Source organism: Phyllobates terribilis, unplaced genomic scaffold, assembly GCF_046119375.1.
Source record: "Phyllobates terribilis strain yellow unplaced genomic scaffold, ASM4611937v1 Scaffold_11__3_contigs__length_659146591, whole genome shotgun sequence".
Lineage (NCBI taxonomy): Eukaryota > Metazoa > Chordata > Amphibia > Anura > Dendrobatidae > Phyllobates > Phyllobates terribilis.
Genome location: NW_027362771.1, coordinates 269534648 through 269554393, shown reverse-complemented (window position 1 = coordinate 269554393; position 19746 = coordinate 269534648). Strand labels below are relative to the sequence as shown.

At 40.4% G+C, this 19746-nt stretch overlaps 1 protein-coding gene across 7 annotated transcripts in view; it reads left to right on the top strand.

Moving 5' to 3' along the window:
• Window positions 1-19746, top strand: part of CACNA2D1 (calcium voltage-gated channel auxiliary subunit alpha2delta 1) — a 1188449-nt gene that overhangs the window by 100263 nt on the left and 1068440 nt on the right. The window lies entirely within an intron of this gene.

Sequence of the window (19746 nt, the reverse complement as noted above, 5' to 3'; positions counted from 1 at the left end):
GTAATGTTCTGTTACAACCTAATCTCAGAAGAGCTAAGAATCTAGCACTCTCCAAAGCAGCTTTGAATCTGAAATCAATAAATGAAATCTAAGATGTTGGCAGAGGGACAGGAAGGCAGTGTGGCCCCAATGAAACAAGTCAGTTTCTATTAGGTGTAGAGTCTGCCATGTGTAATGTGGGATCGATCGAGAATCTCTCTGACAAAATTTGGATAATGGATTAGCAGTGGTGGAAATTAAGTGAATCCATGTGACTTATTCTGCTTTGAAGTAGATAATATAGTCAATAGTACTTAGAAGCAAACAAAAAATAGAGAAGGCATACTTCTGTAAGTACACAGAATACTTAAGACTAGTGTAGGCAACCTGCGGCACTCCATTTGAAGAACTATGAGATCGAACATGCCCTGTCTTCTAGAAGTCTTGCTTATTATTGTAGGATTTCTTTTCTTTTTTTTTTCTTCTAGGAATGTGCAGTGCTGTATTTGTATATAAGGGCCATATAGAAACACAATAGCAAATGCATTTGGCGCTTGCCAGCTATATATCTACACCCTTATCATAGTGTTTATTTACTACCACATCAGTGGGAATAGCATTTCCATGAAGTGTATACATAACATAGCTAGTTAGTACTCGATGTACAGTACAGACCAAAAGTTTGAACACCCCTCATTTAAAGATTTTTCTGTATTTTCATGACTATGAAAATTGTACATTCACACTGAAGGCATCAAAACTATGAATTAACACATGTGGAATTATATACTTAACAAAAAAGTGTGAAAGAACTGAAAATATGTCTTATATTCTAGGTTCTTCAAAGTAGCCACCTTTTGCTTTGATGACTGCTTTGCACACTCTTGGCATTCTCTTGATGAGCTTCAAGAGGTAGTCACCGGAAATGGTTTTCACTTCACAGGTGTGTCCTGTCAGGTGCAATAAGTGGGATTTCTTGCCTTTATAAATGGAGTTGGGACCATCAGTTGTGTTGTGCAGAAGTCTGGTGGATACACAGCTGATAGTCCCACTGAATAGACTGTTAGCTGCTTTTTTCTTGCCATAATACAAATTCTAAGTAAAGAAAAATGAGTGGCCATCATTACTTTAAGAAATGAAGGTCAATCAGTCCGGAAAATTGGGAAAACTTTGAAAGTGTCCCCAAGTGCAGTTGCAAAAACCATCAAGCGCTACGAAGAAACTGGCTAACATGAGGACCGCCCCAGGAAAGGAAGACCAAGAGTCACCTCTGCTTCTGAGGATAAGTTTATGCGAGTCACCAACCTCAGAAATCGCAGGTTAACAGCAGCTCAGATTAGAGACCAGGTTAATGCCACACAGAGTTCTAGCAATAGACACATCTCTTCAACAACTGTTAAGAGGAGACTTTGTGCAGCAGGCCTTCATGGTAAAATAGCTGCTAGGAAACCACTGCTAAGGACAGGCAACAAGCAGAAGACAGAAGAGACTTGTTTGGGCTAAAGAACACAAGGAATGTACATTAGACCAGTGGAAATCTGTGCTTAGGTCTGATGAGTCCAAATTTGAGATCTTTGATTCCAACCACCGTGTCTTTGTGCGACGCAGAAAAGGTGAACGGATGGACTCTACATGCCTGGTTCCCACCATGAAGCATGGAGAAGGAGGTGTGATGGTGTGGGGGTGCTTTTCTGGTGACACTGTTGGGGATTTATTCAAAATTGAAGGCATACTGAACCAGCATGGCTACCACAGCATCTTGCAGTGGCATGCTATTCCATCCGGTTTGCGTTTAGTTGGACCATCCTTTATTTTTCAACAGGACAATGACCCCAAACACATCTTCTGGCTGTGTAAGGGCTATTTGACCAAGAGGAAGAGTGATGGGGTGCTACGCCAGATGACCTGGCCTCCACAGTCACCAGACCTGAACCCAATCAAGATGGTTTGGGGGTGAGCTAGACCGTAGAGTGAAGGCAAAAGGGCCAACAAGTGCTAAGCATCTCTGAGTACTCCTTCAAGATTGTTGGAAGACCATTTCTGGTGACTACCTCTTGAAGCTCATCAATAGAATGCCAAGAGTGTGCAAAGCAGTCATCAAAGCAAAAGGTGGCTACTTTGAAGAATCTAGAATATAAGACATATTTTCAGTTGTTTCACACTTTTTTGTTAAGTATATAATTCCACATGTGTTAATTCATATTTTTGATGCCTTCAGTGTGAATGTACAATTTTCATAGTCTTGAAAATACAGAAAAATCTTTAAATGAGAAGGTGTGTCCAAACTTTTGGTCTGTACTGTACATAAAAACACTATGTGCTGCATAAATACTATTGCCATACATTTCCCACATAAATATTTTCGACCGATCTCCCATACTGCCAAGCATTGCATAATGTAAAATACTGTTATTTATTGTCAAATAGCATCGCCAAACACTCTCCACATCATAACAGCATATATTTCCTCATGCATTTTTCACATACAGTAATACCTCAATGCCATACCATAAAACTCCTATACAGTGCCCATACAACAGGTCAGTATGATGTCTGTACAGTACCTGTGCCATATATTACCTAATTCTAATGTTACCATAACCTGTATTACCATACAATTAACACTGTCACCAAATGCTCATTAAAACATTACGTAAATGATTTTCTAAAATCGCCATAAAGGGGTTTCCAGGACTTAAGTTATCATTATTTATCCTTCGTATAACTAATCAATATCAGATTGTAGCTCCTGCGGTGTCCGGACATCAGCAGCTCTGTGCATTGTGTAGTGACTGTTCTCAGATGCTGCGCTCAAATCCTGCTTAAGTGAATGAGAGCCGAGTTGCAGTTTCTGAGAATGGCCATTACACCGTGCACACAGTGAATAGAGCTGTGATGTTCTGAATACGCTGTTTTCTTCTGGCCATCCTGAAACCTGCAACCAGCTGATCGGTCAATATCGGACCCGACTGATCCTAAGAATAAGCCTTTAATATCGAAGTCCTGGACAAACCTTTTGACGTCCTGTAACAGGATGTGCTCTGCTACTTTGTGCTTTTCTATGCTACTTGGTCCACTGGACTATATAGTCTGAACTTGGATTTGCTGCTTGATATTAAAGAAAAATTCAGATTGCTATACTTTTTGCCAAGATATTATAAAACCATTTTTTATTAAATATAGATTAAAATAATTATCAACTAAACACCCAGGTGATAAAGTGGTAAACTAAATACTAGCCCTATCCTAAAACTACCACTTTCACCAGCCTTGCAGCGGAGGTTGGCACCTTAAGAATCTACTCCAGTGGCGCCCCCTCTCCTCGGTGGCTGTCCCTTCTAGCCCTGTTAGACCCTGATTCTAGCTGGGGACATAAGCTGCTTGGTGCTGTAAACAATAATTGTAAACTAAACCTCTTCTTTCGCTTAATAATAAGGCAGGGTGGTAGATAATATATAGCAGACCATAATAGTCAAGCACAGAATAAGTGCATATTTCTGTAGGGGACCAGATTGGGAGGTAGATATTCAGCGGCTAGTGGTTGTAACGGCTTTGGATATACAGCATGTAATCTTACTAAGGGAGTATAACCCTATTCTGTGCCCTATTAGAAGCCCTACCTGACAGCAGAGGTTGGCACCCTTGCTCCTGAGCAGTGGCGCCCCCACTTATCGGCGGCTGGCCCTTTCTTTCCCTGTCTGTCCCTCAATGGAACCAGCCTGACTGCGATTCAGCCGTGCTTTATAAATAGGATTAGACATGGGGACACATAACTTTGCTCCAATCCAAGAGGCCACACAATAATATACATTAACCGATACCCAATTACCAGTAAATATACATAAAAAAAGGGAAAATAGAAGGTCTAGCTCAATTCCTTTTTCAGAGCTGGCCCCCTATAAAATATAGAAGGTCTAATACAATGGCTGCTCCTTTTTCAAAGCTGGCCCCCTATTGACCTTGATTAACACAAATACATGAGCTTAAACACCTGTATCCAACTCCACTAAGAGGTTCATCAGGAGTAAATATAACAGGTCATATTCAATAGAAGAAAGAAAGAATATAGCTTATCTGGTCAGAAGTCTTTGACTCAGGTTCCACACATGAAAGGGAGACTGCTCATAGGGTTCCACGTATGGCAAAGAGACTGTGCTCACTCTGTGGATTGATGCGAAGAACTGAATGTTATTTTACAATATGTGCATATTTTGTACATGTTGCATTGGTCTAGCCATAAAAATATTAATGATGGAGTTCCCTGTGAAGAAAACATTTTCCAATGACTCTGCTTTTATGACACTGCAGTTGACCTGCTGGCTGCTCTAAAGTGCAGAACGTCAATATTACGATCCATTTTTGCTATGAAAAGAGAATTATTTAGTATTTTTCAAATCTTTAGCTCACAGAAATGCCTAGTGGAGAATGATTTCATAAGCAGTACTAAGAATGCAAGCCCTATGTACGCCTACCAGTAAATTGCTAAGGGAAATGAGAAACTCTGAACTGTGTTTTTCACTTAAATAGATTGTCTTTTAAGCAGCTGCTCATAAAAACCGCTGCTTTATGTGACGCGTTAATCAAAATGTCACCAAAAGCCAGACAAAGCAGTGGTGTGCTTCATTTCAGGCATAGACATTGCTTTATTTATGGTACTTCCCAAGCCTGATTCCTGCCACCATTAACTTTTCAATGTAGCAAGATAAATGAGAGAGTGACAAGAATCCTATGTCGGAACTCCAACCTTTCCCGTATGTGATGTCTTGATCTGTTTGTACATCTCCCTTAGGAATTGCTGGGCAATTAGGTTCACCCACTGCTCACCGAGCCCCCTCTTTACATACAGAATTTATAGAAGAATGGGTAACGCTTGTTAATGACTACTACATCTGTTCAATTACACAGTTTTATATTGCTGCTTAATTAGGAATGTGTCAAGATAGGGAAGAAAGACGGGAAAAGGGGAGGGAGTCGCCATAGAAATGTCACTGACTGCTCTTCAATAGGCTGTCTTTTTAAGGAATATTGAGTGCTCAGACACACATTGTGAATTTACGACCCCCGAACAATTTCACCAGCTTAGGAAAAGAATAAAATGCCATTCCAGCTACAAAATAAACACAGTTCTGATATTAAATTGATACCAGAAAATAAATTGCTAAGAACTGTGCCCGAGAAATGCGCACTTACACATTTCAAGTGTGTTTTCTTTTCTTGCCTAGTTTCATGGTTAATAATTGGCATGTTAAGAATACCACCCAGTTAGCATAACAATAGATATGTGGGTGCTAATTAAGGGTCACAGTGACAACTGATGGTTGTATGCAGAACCATCTGATGAAATAAAGGAGGAGCTCGACAAATATCCGAAAAACTAATCAGAAGGGATGAATTTGGAATGAAGGGGAGGAGTAGGAAGCGCTACCAGATTTTTCATGTAGGTAAGATATTTAAGAGCAGAGTGTGCCATTTCCCTTCTACTTATAAGAAGACTACACACATTTTGCAATTTTTACCATTTATATGTATTTTTTTTCTTTCTTGGTTGCAATTGATCAGTGCTACTTGACAGAAACAAAACTTTAAATGTCTATTTTAGCCTTATTTTGGATCTATACACAGTTTATGCTAGTTCTAGTATTAAGCTAGATTTACATGTCCATTATATTCAATGCTTGGGCAGGGTAAATAGTTAACCCGGCCATCGGGACTCCTGACCTTAACTTAAAGGGGTTGTCCCATGAACAAAGTAGATTTTAATGAATAGATCTTGGAATAATAATATATTCCATAATTAGATGTATTAAAAAAATGTGCCTGTCCCGAGATAATCTTATAAATGTGCCCCTGTGTTATGGCTGAGTCCGACCATGTAAGAATATGGTTGGATATACCACAGCTTCTGGGCAAGGCAGGAAGCAAAAGCGAGTATACTGAAAGAACAGCATGAGATCGCAGCTGATTCTTTCTGTAGCGTTAAACATGTTCCGTGCCTAGTTTATCTGAGCACAGGAACATTTTTAATATCCTGTCCAATTGTAGAATTTATTCTTATTCTAAGATCTATTGATTCAAATGTACTTTGTTCATGGGACAACCCATTTCAGCTTTATATATTTAGGTCGCAGGCATGAAAACTCATGCACTATGTGGACAAAATGTATTGGGGCACGTATACATTACAGTCCTGCTCATCGTTATTGGCACCCATGAAGGTTAAGTACATAATATGGAATATCGCCTGAAAAAAAATGAATCTAGTGAAACAGCGTTTTTTGTATAGAGCACTCGTGATAAATACAAAAGAGCAAATGATGAACAATAATTTAAAACCTAAAACAATGGGAGTGAAAAATAGAAAAACCTAAAGCTTGCTGTGACACTGGTATTGGAGGATGTAAAATAATGTGGAAAGATTGAATCAACATCTCCAGACATCAGCCAAGAGGTTAATATTTCCATAGTAGTGTCAAAATGGCTTAAAGAGGAGCTCTCACAAGTTTGAGCATGTTAATCTAGCTCCATCATGGGATACTGCCTGCAGATTTGAATAAAACAGTTTTTTTATTATTTCATTTCTCCTCTGCATTGCGGAGATATTAGCTTTTAAAGTATAGGTTATAATTTATGTAAAGTTCAACTGTGGATTACCAAAGCTGAGTTATGTATCATAGCAAACTCTTCCAGATTTCTTCTCACGGCAGTAAATGTGGGAAGAGGGTCAGAGCTGACAGCATTGAGAAATGAGATCTAGAAGTGTTTGTAATGATAGGTACACACAGTATCTCACAAAAGAGAATACACCCTTCACATTTTTGTAAATATTTTATTATATCTTTTCATGGGGCAACCCATCGACCAGCTCCATGAGGTTCATCATGGAGGTGTGGAAGAGCATTGACCTCTGCATTGACGCTCTAGTGAACTCCATGCCTAAAAGAGTTAAGGCAGTCTTGAATATAATGGTGGCCGCGCAAATTATTGACACTTTGGGCGCAATTTGGCCATTTTCACTTAGGGGTGTACTCACTTTTGTTGCCAGCGGTTTATACATTAATGGTTGTGTGTTGAGTTATTTAGAGGGCACACCAAATCTGCACTGTTATACAAGCTGTACACTGACTAATTTACATTGTATCAAAGCGTCATATGTTCAGTATTGTCCCATGAAAAGATATGAAATATTTACAAAAGTGTGAGAGGTATACTCACTTTTGTGAGATACTGTAACTCAGTTCTGCAGTATCTACACAGTAGCTGCAGAGATCAGTGAGAAGAGGAGGGCATGTTCTTTTCTCCCCTGTATGACGTTGCCTTCTTATGATTTGTCAGCGTCATGCAGGGGAAGAAGTACACAACCCCAATAACAAATCTTTAGTAAGACCCAGTTGAACTATATCAATAATTTTAACCTAAAGTTCATAAGCTAATATCTCTGCATCGAAGAGGAGGAATTAAAAAATAAAAGTGGGACAGGAAGTGGGAGGAGGCCTGACAGGAAGTGGTGGAGGCGGAGCCTGCCGTGTGCTGCAAGAGTTGTGCTGTGTGTGGAGAGAGCTCCTGGGAAGGGAGGAGAGCCAGGCGGAGGTGACCGAGCGGACCGGGAGGACCAGTAGGAGGCGACCGGAGGGACGAGCGCAAGAGAGCGCTGTGGCAGCGTGCAGTGCCGGCCAGCGGAGGGTGCCAGGTGGTGGTTACCAGGAGGTGATCAGGAGGACCGGTAAGAGGCGACCGGAGGGACAAGCGCGCTGTGATAGCGTGCAGCGTCCCTAGAGGAGGTGAGTGAGGGGCAGGAGGCCACGATAAGCGGCCCTACTGAACCCAAGTGTGTACTGTACTGTATTGTATTTGTATCTGTATTGTAATTGTATTGTATTCCCTAGTCCATATTTAATTGATTACCCCCCCGTCCATATTTAAATTGATTCCCCTGAACACCCCCGTCCATATTTAACTGATCCCTCTGACCACATTAAATTGACCCCCCGTCCTCATTTAATTGATCCCCGACCACCCCCGTCCATATTAAAGTGATCCCCCTGACCACATTTAAATGATTGACCCCCCCAGCCCATAATTGATTGATCCCCCTTGTCCTATTTAATAGATTCCCCTTGTCCACTTTTACTCATCCTCAGTCCCTATCTATTTGCCTTATCCCCCACCATATTTAATTAACCCCTGTCCATAATTAATTGATTGATTCCCCAGACCACAATTAATTATTTCCCCAGTCCATATTTATTGATATTATTGATACTTATTGATCCCCAGTCCTTAGTTAATTGACCCACCGTCCATACCTATTTTTTTGCTTTACCCCCCATCCTATTTAATTAAACCCCCTGTCCATAATTAATTGATTGAATCCCTAGTCCACAATTAATTATTTCCCCAGTCCATACTTATTGATCCCAGTCCATAGTTAATTGACACACCGTCCACACTTAATTAATCCACCTGACCCACTCAGCTGATCCCCCGTCCATACTTAATTGATACTTAATTGATCCCCCGTCCATACTTAACTGATCCCGCGCCGATATCTAATCGATACACTTGCACATCCCTAATTGATCCCCGTCCATACACCTATATATAAATAATTGTGTTTTGTACTTGTACATATATACTGACTGTATCCCCATATTTAGAATGACGTCCATGTTGGCCGGAGCCGTGCAGTGTACATCTTGCGCAATGTATGCATTCCCTGAGCTACCGCTCAGGGATCCATACTGCTGCGAGAGATGTGAGCATATCGTGCACTTGGAAGCCCAAATCCTGGATCTAAGTGCTCAGATAGCGGTACTGAGGAGCATCGACAACATGGAACGGAGTTTGCTGCTCACCGAGCAGACACTCAATGGGTCAACACTGGGGGTGGAGCTTAGTGGGGAAGCGCAGGCTGAACAGGCAGGGAGCTGGGTAACGGTTAGAAGGGATAGAGGGAAGAAGTATAGGAAGGCTGGTTCAGAACCGGCATTATTGGAGCACGACAGATCCTCTGACCGCCGGGGGAGTGTATGCTCCAGTAATGAGGGGGAGGGGGGAAGTGTAGGGCAGGCTAGACAGGTCCTGGTAGTGGGTGACTCTATTATTAGGGGGACAGACAGGGCAATCTGTCACAAAGACCGGGATCGCCGAACGGTGTGCTGCCTCCCTGGCGCTCGAGTCCGGCACATCGCGGATCGGGTTGACAGGTTACTGGGTGGGGCTGGCGAAGACCCAGCGGTCATGGTCCACATTGGCACCAATGACAAAGTGAGTGGTAGATGGAGGGTCCTTAAAAATGATTTCAGGGATCTAGGTAGGAAGCTTAGGGCAAGGACCTCCAAGGTAGTTTTCTCAGAAATACTACCAATCCCGCGAGCCACACAGGAGCGCCAACGGGAGGTTAGGGAGGTGAATAAGTGGCTAAAGAGTTGGTGCAAGGCAGAAGGGTTTGGGTTCATGGAGAACTGGGCCGACTTCGCTGTCGGCTACAGGCTCTACCGTAGGGACGGGCTGCACCTCAATGGGGAGGGTGCAGCGGTGCTGGGGAAGAAGATGGCTAATAGGTTGGAGGAGTTTTTAAACTAGAGACGGGGGGGGAACCAAGGAAATAGGTGGGATGTGAGGCAAGCAAGGGGGAAGGGGAGAAGTGAATATAATGAGGGTGGAGAGGGGGGTGGGGATAGTACAGTTAGATCGTTAGAGAAGAATAGGATGCTAAATAACCCCAAAGTTTTATCTTGCATGCTGACCAACGCAAGAAGCCTGACCAATAAGGCGGATGAGCTGCGGGCGCTTATATTGGAGGAGAGGTATGACATCGTAGGTATAACAGAGACTTGGATAGACGATAGCTATGACTGGGCGGTAAATTTAACAGATTATAGTTTATTTAGAAGGGACCGGAAACAGGGGAAGGGCGGAGGAGTCTGCTTATATGTAAAGTCACGTCTAAAGCCCAGACTAAGGGAAGATATAGGAGAGGGAGAAGAGGGGGTCGAGTCCATGTGGGTAGAGATAGAGGGGGCAAAAAATAATAATAAAATATTACTGGGGGTCTGCTATAAGCCACCCAATATAACAGAGGAGAATGAGAAACTGCTATTAGGACAAATAGACAAAGTAGCAAAACATAATGAGGTGATTGTAATGGGGGACTTCAACTACCCGGATATTGACTGGGAAACAGAAACCTGTAGATCGCAGAAAGGAAAAAGGTTCTTGACAAATATCAAGGATAATTATCTCTCCCAACTAGTGCAGGAACCAACGAGAGGGAAGGCAGTGTTGGACTTAATATTGACTAATAGGCCTGATAGAATAACTGAGGTACAGATAGGGGGGCACCTAGGTAATAGCGATCATAATATTATCAATTTCAAAATGCCCTTCAGTAGGGTTATCAATAAGGGAACAACTAAAACATTAAACTTTAGGAGGGCGAAGTTTGATCAGCTGAAAGAAAACCTTCAACTTATAGACTGGGACAAAGTTCTTAATCAAGGAAATACGAATAGTAAATGGGAAACCTTCAAAAGAATTCTGAATACTCAGTGCGAGAGGTATATACCGTATGGGAATAAAAGGGCCAGAAATAAGAGGAAACCAATATGGTTGAATAAGAACGTAAAAGGGGCGTTAAATAGCAAAAAAGAGGCATTCAAGAGATTAAAACAGGAAAACAGCAAGGAGGCACTAATGTGTTACAAGGAAAAAACGAGAACCTGCAAAAAACAAATAAAAATAGCAAAGGAGGAAACAGAGAGACGTATTGCTAGGGAAAGTAGATCAAATCCCAAACTGTTCTTTACGTATATAAATAGTAAAAGGATTAAATCGAATAATATTGGACCGATAAAAAGTGATGAAGGCAAAATCATAGAGAAAGATGAGGATAAAGCTAATCTATTAAATAAATTTTTTTCGTCAACTTTCACAAAGGAAAAAGAACTAACAGGCGAAATGAGAAGTGACAAGCTTAATCCTCCACTAAGTATGACAAATCTAACCCAAGCTGGGGTACAGAAACGCCTCAGTAACATTAAAATAAACAAATCACCAGGACCTGATGGCATACACCCACGGGTACTAAGGGAACTAAGTAATGTGATAGACAGACCGTTATATCTTATATTTAAGGACTCTGTTGAGACGGGGTCTGTACCACTTGATTGGCGACAGGCGAATGTAGTGCCAATATTCAAAAAGGGAGCAAAAAGTGACGCCGGAAACTATCGGCCGGTGAGTCTGACGTCCGTTGTGGGCAAAATTTTTGAAGGCTTTATTAATGAGGCAATCATGGAGCATCTTGACGCTAATAATCTATTAACCCCGAACCAACATGGATTCATGAGGAATCGCTCCTGCCAAACAAACCTGATTGACTTCTACGAGGAGGTTAGCTCTCGAGTAGATCAGGGGGAACCAGTGGATGTCGTGTATCTCGACTTCTCAAAAGCGTACGATAGCGTGCCACATAATAGGTTGGTATACAAAATGAGAATGATGGGGCTGGGGGAAAATGTCTGCAAGTGGGTAGCTAACTGGCTAAAGGATAGAAGGCAGAGGGTGGTTATAAATGGAATATACTCAGATTGGGTAAGCGTCACTAGTGGGGTACCACAGGGGTCTGTACTAGGCCCAATGTTATTTAATATCTTTATTAACGACATAGTCAACGGGATAAATAGTAAAATATCAATATTTGCAGATGACACAAAGTTATGTAAAACAATTAATACAAAAGAGGATAGTGAAGACCTACAGAGGGATTTGGATAAGCTGGGTAGGTGGAGCATTAAATGGCAAATGAGGTTTAACGAGGAGAAATGTAAGGTCACACATATGGGAAGGAAAAATGGAAGTCACCAGTACTCACTGAATGGGAAATCATTGGGGAATTCAGAGATGGAGAAGGACTTGGGCATCTTGATTGATAGCAAACTAAATTGGAGTGCCCAAAGTCAGGCCGCTGCTGTAAGGGCAAACAGGGTAATGGGATGTATCAGAAGAGGTATAGCTGCAAAGGATGAGAACATTGTTCTTCCACTGTACAAAGCACTGGTCAGACCACACTTGGAATACTGTGCTCAGTTATGGGCCCCAATATATAGAAAGGATATAAATGAGCTTGAAAAGGTACAAAGGAGGGCAACAAAATTAATAAAGGGAATGGAGGGACTGCAATACCCAGAGAGGTTGGCAAAACTAGGACTATTCAGCCTGGAAAAGAGAAGGTTGAGGGGGGACATAATAAATGTGTACAAATATGTTAGGGGACAGTATAGAGACCTTGCCCGGGATTTGTTCAAAAGGAGGGATATTACGGTAACAAGAGGGCACTCACTAAGACTGGAAGAGAAAAGGTTTCAGCACCAGCATAGGAAGGGGTTCTTTACGGTAAGAGCAGTGAGAATATGGAATTCACTGAGTGAGGAGACGGTAATGTCGGATTCACTACACCAGTTCAAGCGGGGACTGGATGCTTTTCTAGATACCAGGCAGATTTCTGCATATACTTAAAAATAGAATAAAATAGTAGGTTGATACAGGGATTTATTCTGACTGCTGGTTTCAGAGTCGGGAGGGAATTTTTCCTCAGGTGAAGATTGGCTAAATCATTTGGGGTTTTTGCCCTCCTCTGGATCAACTTTAGCAACTACAGAACTTACAGGTCGAACTTGATGGACGCAAGTCTTTATTCGGCTTTACAAACTATGTACTATGTACTATGTTTTACTCAGCTCTGCAGCCTCTATACTATTATGTAGTTATTTTCACATGTTCAAACTGGTGAAAGCTCCTCTTTCAGGATAACAAAATGAAAGTAATGGAGTGGTCATCACAAAGCTCTGGCCTCAATCCCTTAGAAAATGTATGGAGAGAGCTGTATGTGTGCGAGCAAGAAGGCATACAAAAGTGACTCAGAAAAGTTCTGTCAGGAGAAATATGCCAAATTTGCAGCTGCTTTATTCTGAGGAGCTCATGGAAGGCTATCCCTAACGTTTGACCCCTATTTGACTATTTGAAAGCATTACTTCCAAATAATAACCATGTGCATGTAAACTTCTGAGCCACTGTGAATGGATTAATAGGAATAAAAACTTAAGTAAATCATCACTATTCATTACAATTTAGAGTTAATGCAAATTGCCACTATAAAAACAGAAGAAGCAAACTTTGTGAAAACCAAAATTTTTTTCCAATGTTGCAATTTATATGATCACTCTTTATAACAGTCTAGATTGAATACACAGAAATATAGAGATATTAATATATAGTACTATAACAAAAAAGTTTTATATGTGTTTGGGAAAACTGCTACAAAGTAAGAATGATTTAAAAACAGTTATTCGTTTTATTTTTTATCAATTAACAAAATGTAAAGAGAAATTTAAATGAAATTAGTAATTATTGGTGACCATCCTTTGCCTCCAAAATAGTATCAAAACATTAATTGTGAGAATCACAAGCTTAGTTATCCATCATGCAATACCATCAGGAAGGTTGCTGATTGGCTTCAAATTTATTCTGCTGCAGGACTTTGATCCCAAACATACAAGCAATGTCATTAGGAACTATTTTCAACGTAAAGTAGAACAAGGAGTCCTGGAAGTGGTGATATGGTCCCCACAGAGCCCTGATCTCAACATCGAGTCTGTCTGGCATTATATGGAGAGATAGAAGGATTTGTAAAAACCTACATCCACAGATCTGTGGTTAGTTCTCCAAGATGTTTGGAACAACTGCCCTGCTGAGTTGCTTCAAAAACTGTGCGAGTGTACCAAGAAGAATTGTTTCTTTGATCTTTCCTTTGTTCATTCAGTCTGTATTTTGTTAATTAACAAAAATAAACTTTAACATTTTTATTTTTGAAGGCATTCATATTTTGCACCACTTTTTCACACCTCTGCCTAAAACTTTTGCCCATTTTCACAGAATGTATTATATATATACATGTATGCAGTGGGTGAAATAAATATTGAACACGTCACCAATTTTCTAAGTAAATATATTTCTAAAGGTGCTATTGATATTAAGTTCTCACCAGATGTCTGTAACAACCCATCCAATCCACCCAGGCAAAGAAATTAAACCATGTATGTCCACAAAATTATGTGTAATATTGAGAAATGACACAGGGAAAAAGTATTGAACACTTTAAGAAAGGTGCAAAAGCTATCGATATTCATGACACTAGCTGAAATCTATCAGTAATTAGAAAGTGATCCTGCCACTTGGTGAAAAATAATATCAGCTGGTTCAACTGATGGCCTATAACAGTGTCCTCACTGCCCCCAACACATCATGTATTCAGTTTTACCTTAGTATTGCACAGGTGATAGAAGATGTGGCCATTTCTGCTATCATGATGATAATTGCATCATCTGTGCAATACTAAGGAAATCCTGAAATCATGATCTTGGGGGGTAGCAGGGTGGGCATGAGGACTGAAGTTTGGGAATCACTGGTCTATAAAAAGGTGTTTCATTACCATGGTGCCACATAAGAAACATCTCATAATGGATAAATCCAGTGAGGTGTCTCAAGACCTTCACAACCTTATTTTTGCAAAACATACTGATGGCATTGGTTACAGAAGAATTTCTAAACTCTTGAAGGTTCCAGTGAGCATGGTTGGGGTCATAATCTGGAAGTGAAAAGAACATAATTTTACCATAAACTGCTCACACCAGGTGCTCCACGCAAGATTTCAGGAGTGAAAATAATTATCAGGAGAGTTGTCCAAGAGCCAAAGACCACCAATGGAGAGCTACAAAAAGACTTGGAATTAGCAGATACAATTGTTTCAAAGAGAACAATAAGTACTGCACTCAGCCTTCATGACCTATATGCACGCTCACCATGCAACACTTAATATCTGAACAAAAAGCATGTTCAAACGCATTTAAAGTTTGCTCGACAACATTTAGACAAGCCTGTGAAATACTGGGAGAACGTAGTCTGATCAGATGAGACCAAAATTTAACTCTTTGGATGTCTCAACATACACCATGTTTGGAGGCAAAAATGCACTGCATATCACCCCCAAAACACCATACCTACAATGAAGTTTGGAGATGGAAACATCATGTTGTGGGTCTGTTTTTTAGCATACGGCGCTAGCAAACTTCATATAATTGAAGGAAGGATGAATAGACAGATGTACCGAGGCACTCTTGATAAAAATATGCTGTCATCTATCAGGATGATGAAGATAAACAAGGATGGACATTTCAGCATGACCTGATGTCAAACACACAACTAAGTAAACTTTTAACTGGTTTCAGAGAGAGAAAACAAGGATGCTAGAAAGGCCTAACCAATAACCTTACCTAAATTCAATAGAAAATTTATGGAAGGAACTAATGCTCAAAATTCATAGGAGTCCACATAATTTACAGGATTTTAATAGTGTTTGTGTGGAAGAATGGGCCACAATCACACCTGAGCAATGCATGCAACTAGTTTCTCCATACAGAAGGCATCTTGAAGCTGTTATAACCAACAAAGGCTTTTGTACGAATACAAAATGCATGCTCAATACTTTTTACCCTGTGCTATTTCTCATTATTACCCATAACTTAATTTATGGACATATATGGTTTGAATTCATTGCCTGTATGGATTGGATGGGTTGCTACTGACATTTGGTGATAATTTAATGTCAATAGCACCCTTAGAAGCATATTTACTCAGAAAATTGGTGATGTGTTGAATACTTATTTAACCTGCTGCATATTTAAATATATAGTGGTGTGAAGAAGTGATTTATTATTCTTTTGCATGTTTCAGATCAGAAAATAAATTTAAACATTAGCCAAAGATAACACAAGTAAGCACAAAATGCAGTTTTTAAATGAAGGTCTTTATTATTAAGGGAAAAAAATCCAAACCTGCATGGCCCTGTGTGAAAAGTGATTGCCCCATAAACCAAATAACTGGTTGGGCCACCCTTAGCAGCAACAACTGCAATCAAGTGTTTGCGATAACTGGCAATGAGTCTTTTACAATGCTCTGGAGTAATTTTGCCCCACTCATCTTTGCAAAATTGTTGTAATTCTGCCACATTGGAGGGTTTCCGAGCGTGAACCGCATCTCAAGCGGATTAACGTCAAGACTTTGACTAGGCCACTTTGAAGTCTTAATTTTATTTTTCTTAAGCCATTGAGAGGTGGACTTGCTGGTGTGTTTTGGATCATGGGTTATGCAGCAGAACAAAGTGCACTTCAGCTTGAGGTCACGAACAGAGGGCCGGACATTCTCCTTCAGGATTTTGTGGTAGACAGCAGAATTCATGGTTTTATTTACCACAGCAAGTCTTTCAGGTCCTGAAGCAGCAAAACAGCCCCAGACCATCACACTACTACCACCTTATTTTACAGTTGGTATGATGTTCCTTTTCTGAAATACTGTGTTACTTCTATGCCAGATGTAATGGTACATTTGCATTCCAAAAAGTTCAACTTTTGTCTCCTCAGTCCACAGAATATTCTCCCAAAAGTCTTGGCGATCATCAAGATGTTTTCTGGCAAAACTGAGACGAGCCTTTGTTCTTTTTGCTCAGCACTGGTTTTCGTCTTGAAACTCTACATGCATGCCATTTTTGCTGTGTCTCTTTCTTATGGTGAAGTTATGAACAGACTGACCTTAATTGAGGCAAGTGAGGCCTGCAGTTCTTTGGATGTTGTTGTGGGGTCTTTTGTGACCTCTTGGATGAGTCGTCGCTGCACTCTTGGGGTAATTTTGGTCGGCCGGCCACTCCTGGGAAGGTTCACCACTGTTCCATGTTTTCACCTTTTGTGGATAATGGCTCTCACTGTGGTTCGCTGTAGTCCCAAAGCTTTAGAAATGGCTTTATAACCTTTTCCAGACTGATAGATCTCAATTACTTTGCTTCTCATTTGTTCCTGAATTTCTTTGAATTGCAGCATGATGTCTAGTGTTTGTGGATCTTTTGGTCTACTTCACTTTGTCATGCAGATCCTATTGAAGTGATTTCTTGATTTGACAACAGGTGGGGCAGTAATCAGGCCTGTGTGTGGCTATGGAAATTGAACTCCGCTTCCCAAAGATGTGATCAACTACGGTTAATTTATGTTTTAAGAAAGGAGGGCAAACACTTTTTCACTCGGGGCCCTGTAGGTTTGGATTTCTTTTTTCCTTAATAATAAAGGCCTTCATTTAAAAACTGCACTTTGTGTTTACTTGTGTTACCTTTGTCTAATATTAAAATTTGTTTTGTGATCTGAAACATTTAAATATGACAAACATGCAAAAGAATAAGAAATCAGGAAGGGCGCGAACAGTTTTTTCACACCATTTATTTATTTATATAGATATATCTATATTTATCTATCTATCCCGAGTCGTGATAAGGAGTCTTCATATGTATATTCTCACTTTGAGAGCATTGTAACAGCGATTGTGAACATGGTATTTTTTTCAGCTAGAACATACTAACATCTGTCTTCTGCCAAAGTTCAGAGCAGTGTGGTTATTAATTAATGTGCCATCTGCCCAGGCCCACTGCTCATTGTTGTGTATTGTCTCTCAGAGCTGCAGCGGTACTGCCGAATGTCTGCTATTCTCTAGCTGAATGCCACCCATGCCTCTTTCAGTACACTGACAACAAATGCATATGGGAATAGAAGCATTGGGATGTTGTGTAATAGTGTTTTATAGGTAATATTCTCCATACAATGAATACCAATCTGCATTTATAAGGATCTGAAACAAGTGATCTGATTCAGTAGAAGGCCATTACCTTACAACCCCTCAGTCTCGCTCCCATAGTTGGCTCTGTGCCTCCTAATAATAGCTGGCCTGGTGTCAGCATCTCCGTTACAGCCAGTTAAACAAGCCTTCTTTAACCAGCCAATGTGTGGTTAGAAATTCATTTTTTTTTATTATTAGATAGTAATAGTAAATGTAATAAGTATGGGTTTTGCATATTATTATTAAAGGGTATTGTCATTTGTTAAAATGCTTTAATTAAGCTTAAAATCTGTGTCCAGAAAAATATATAACTGCACTATTTGCTTGAATAATAGCTTTTGCATTAGAATATTTTGTTAGAATGTAGATTAAACTGTCTTCTGTTGCATGTTCTCCATGTACATGCTATCCCATAATAGTGCAATATACGATAAGGCTTAGTATTTAAAGATAAATATTCAATATTGCTTTCCAGTATTAGAATGGTTAAAGATACAACGCTCCACACCTCTACCGATTCTGTGTGTATATATACATGCACTCTTATGTATTTTCTGTGTGCAAATGATGAAAAACTGGAAACAACATTTTCAAAGCATGACGATTTATTCAGTATCGAGTATGAGCGACAGACACAGAAATACACGCACTTATATAAGCCTTAGCATTTTATCACTGAGGTTATCATTGGTTGTCTGAGTCATGTTCTGCCACGCTGAATACACTTGGGCTCACAAATCCTTAAGATCCGCTGCTGGCAGCTCCTTTCGTAATTGCAGATCATTGATGTCTTGGATGTGCTTGGTAGGAGTCAAGTCTGGAGATGCTGCAGGCCATGGTAACACATTTAGGACAATCACTGTAGTTCAAGCAACATGGGGCCTGGAGTTGTCATGTTGAATAATGACTCCTAGGACACTTTGGAGACATGGCTGTACCTACCACTGGCGCCACTGGTCCAATGATGACAGCATTCTATTGTTTGTATTTCACTGTGTCCTCTGGAGAATAGGGGTACACTCACACATACTAGATTTGATGTGGAATTATTTTGCATTAAATCTGGCACAAGCCAAAGTAAAATGTGAATTACAAATGTACATGAAATTGGGCAGAATCTTGTGCTGATTTCCCTTGCAATCACAGACCAAGAAGGGCCCCTGTGAATAATAGTATGTGGGTCCTTTACAGTCCAATATCTCATCAAAATGATAAATTTCACCTGCTTTAGAAGTGGAAATGGCCCCCTTATCTCTTGGGTGATTGTGCGACTGCACAGGTTGCACCAATGATATGTCGGCCCCTGGCTGATTTCCCTTTTAAATAAGCAGCCGATCGTGTAAAAACAAACCCTTTATTCACCTCCGCTGGTGCTACCATGCTAACATTTCTCTCGTCCCCCGTCAAGCTTTGTACAACATACAACCTATGGCTACATATCATCACATGTGACCATTGCAGTGGTCACATGTGATTATAAGTAGTGATGAGTGAGCATGCTCGTTACTTGAGATTTATGAGCCTGCTCGGGTGTTTTCTGAGTATCTTCAACATGCTCGGGTGTTATGTTTTAGTTACTCAGTGCTCATGATTTGCGACTGTTTGACAGCTTTAATACATGTGAGGAATGCCCATTTTCTTAGGCATTCCTCACATGTATTAAAGATGTCAAACAGTCGCAAATCGTGAGCACTGAGTGACTAAAACATAACACCCGAGCATGTTGAAGATACGCATGCTCGCCAAAAGGGTTAACAGAACATACTCGCTCATCATTAACTATAAGTCATTACTGAAGACCAGGTATACAAATGTTAGTGGGGGAGCAATAAAGTAGTACCATGAGAGCCAGGCAGGTGAGTAAACAGTAGATTTTACTCCATGAGTAATTTAAAGCAAAATCCGCAACAATTTCTCAACCATTACTAAATAATGATGAACACTGCTGGTCAATTTCTGTTTGAAAAATGTCTGCAGCAAATTGATGAGAATTGTTGAAATCTCATCCACTTTGCCACTATTGCATTCTGCTGCAGATTTTCCATCCATATATCC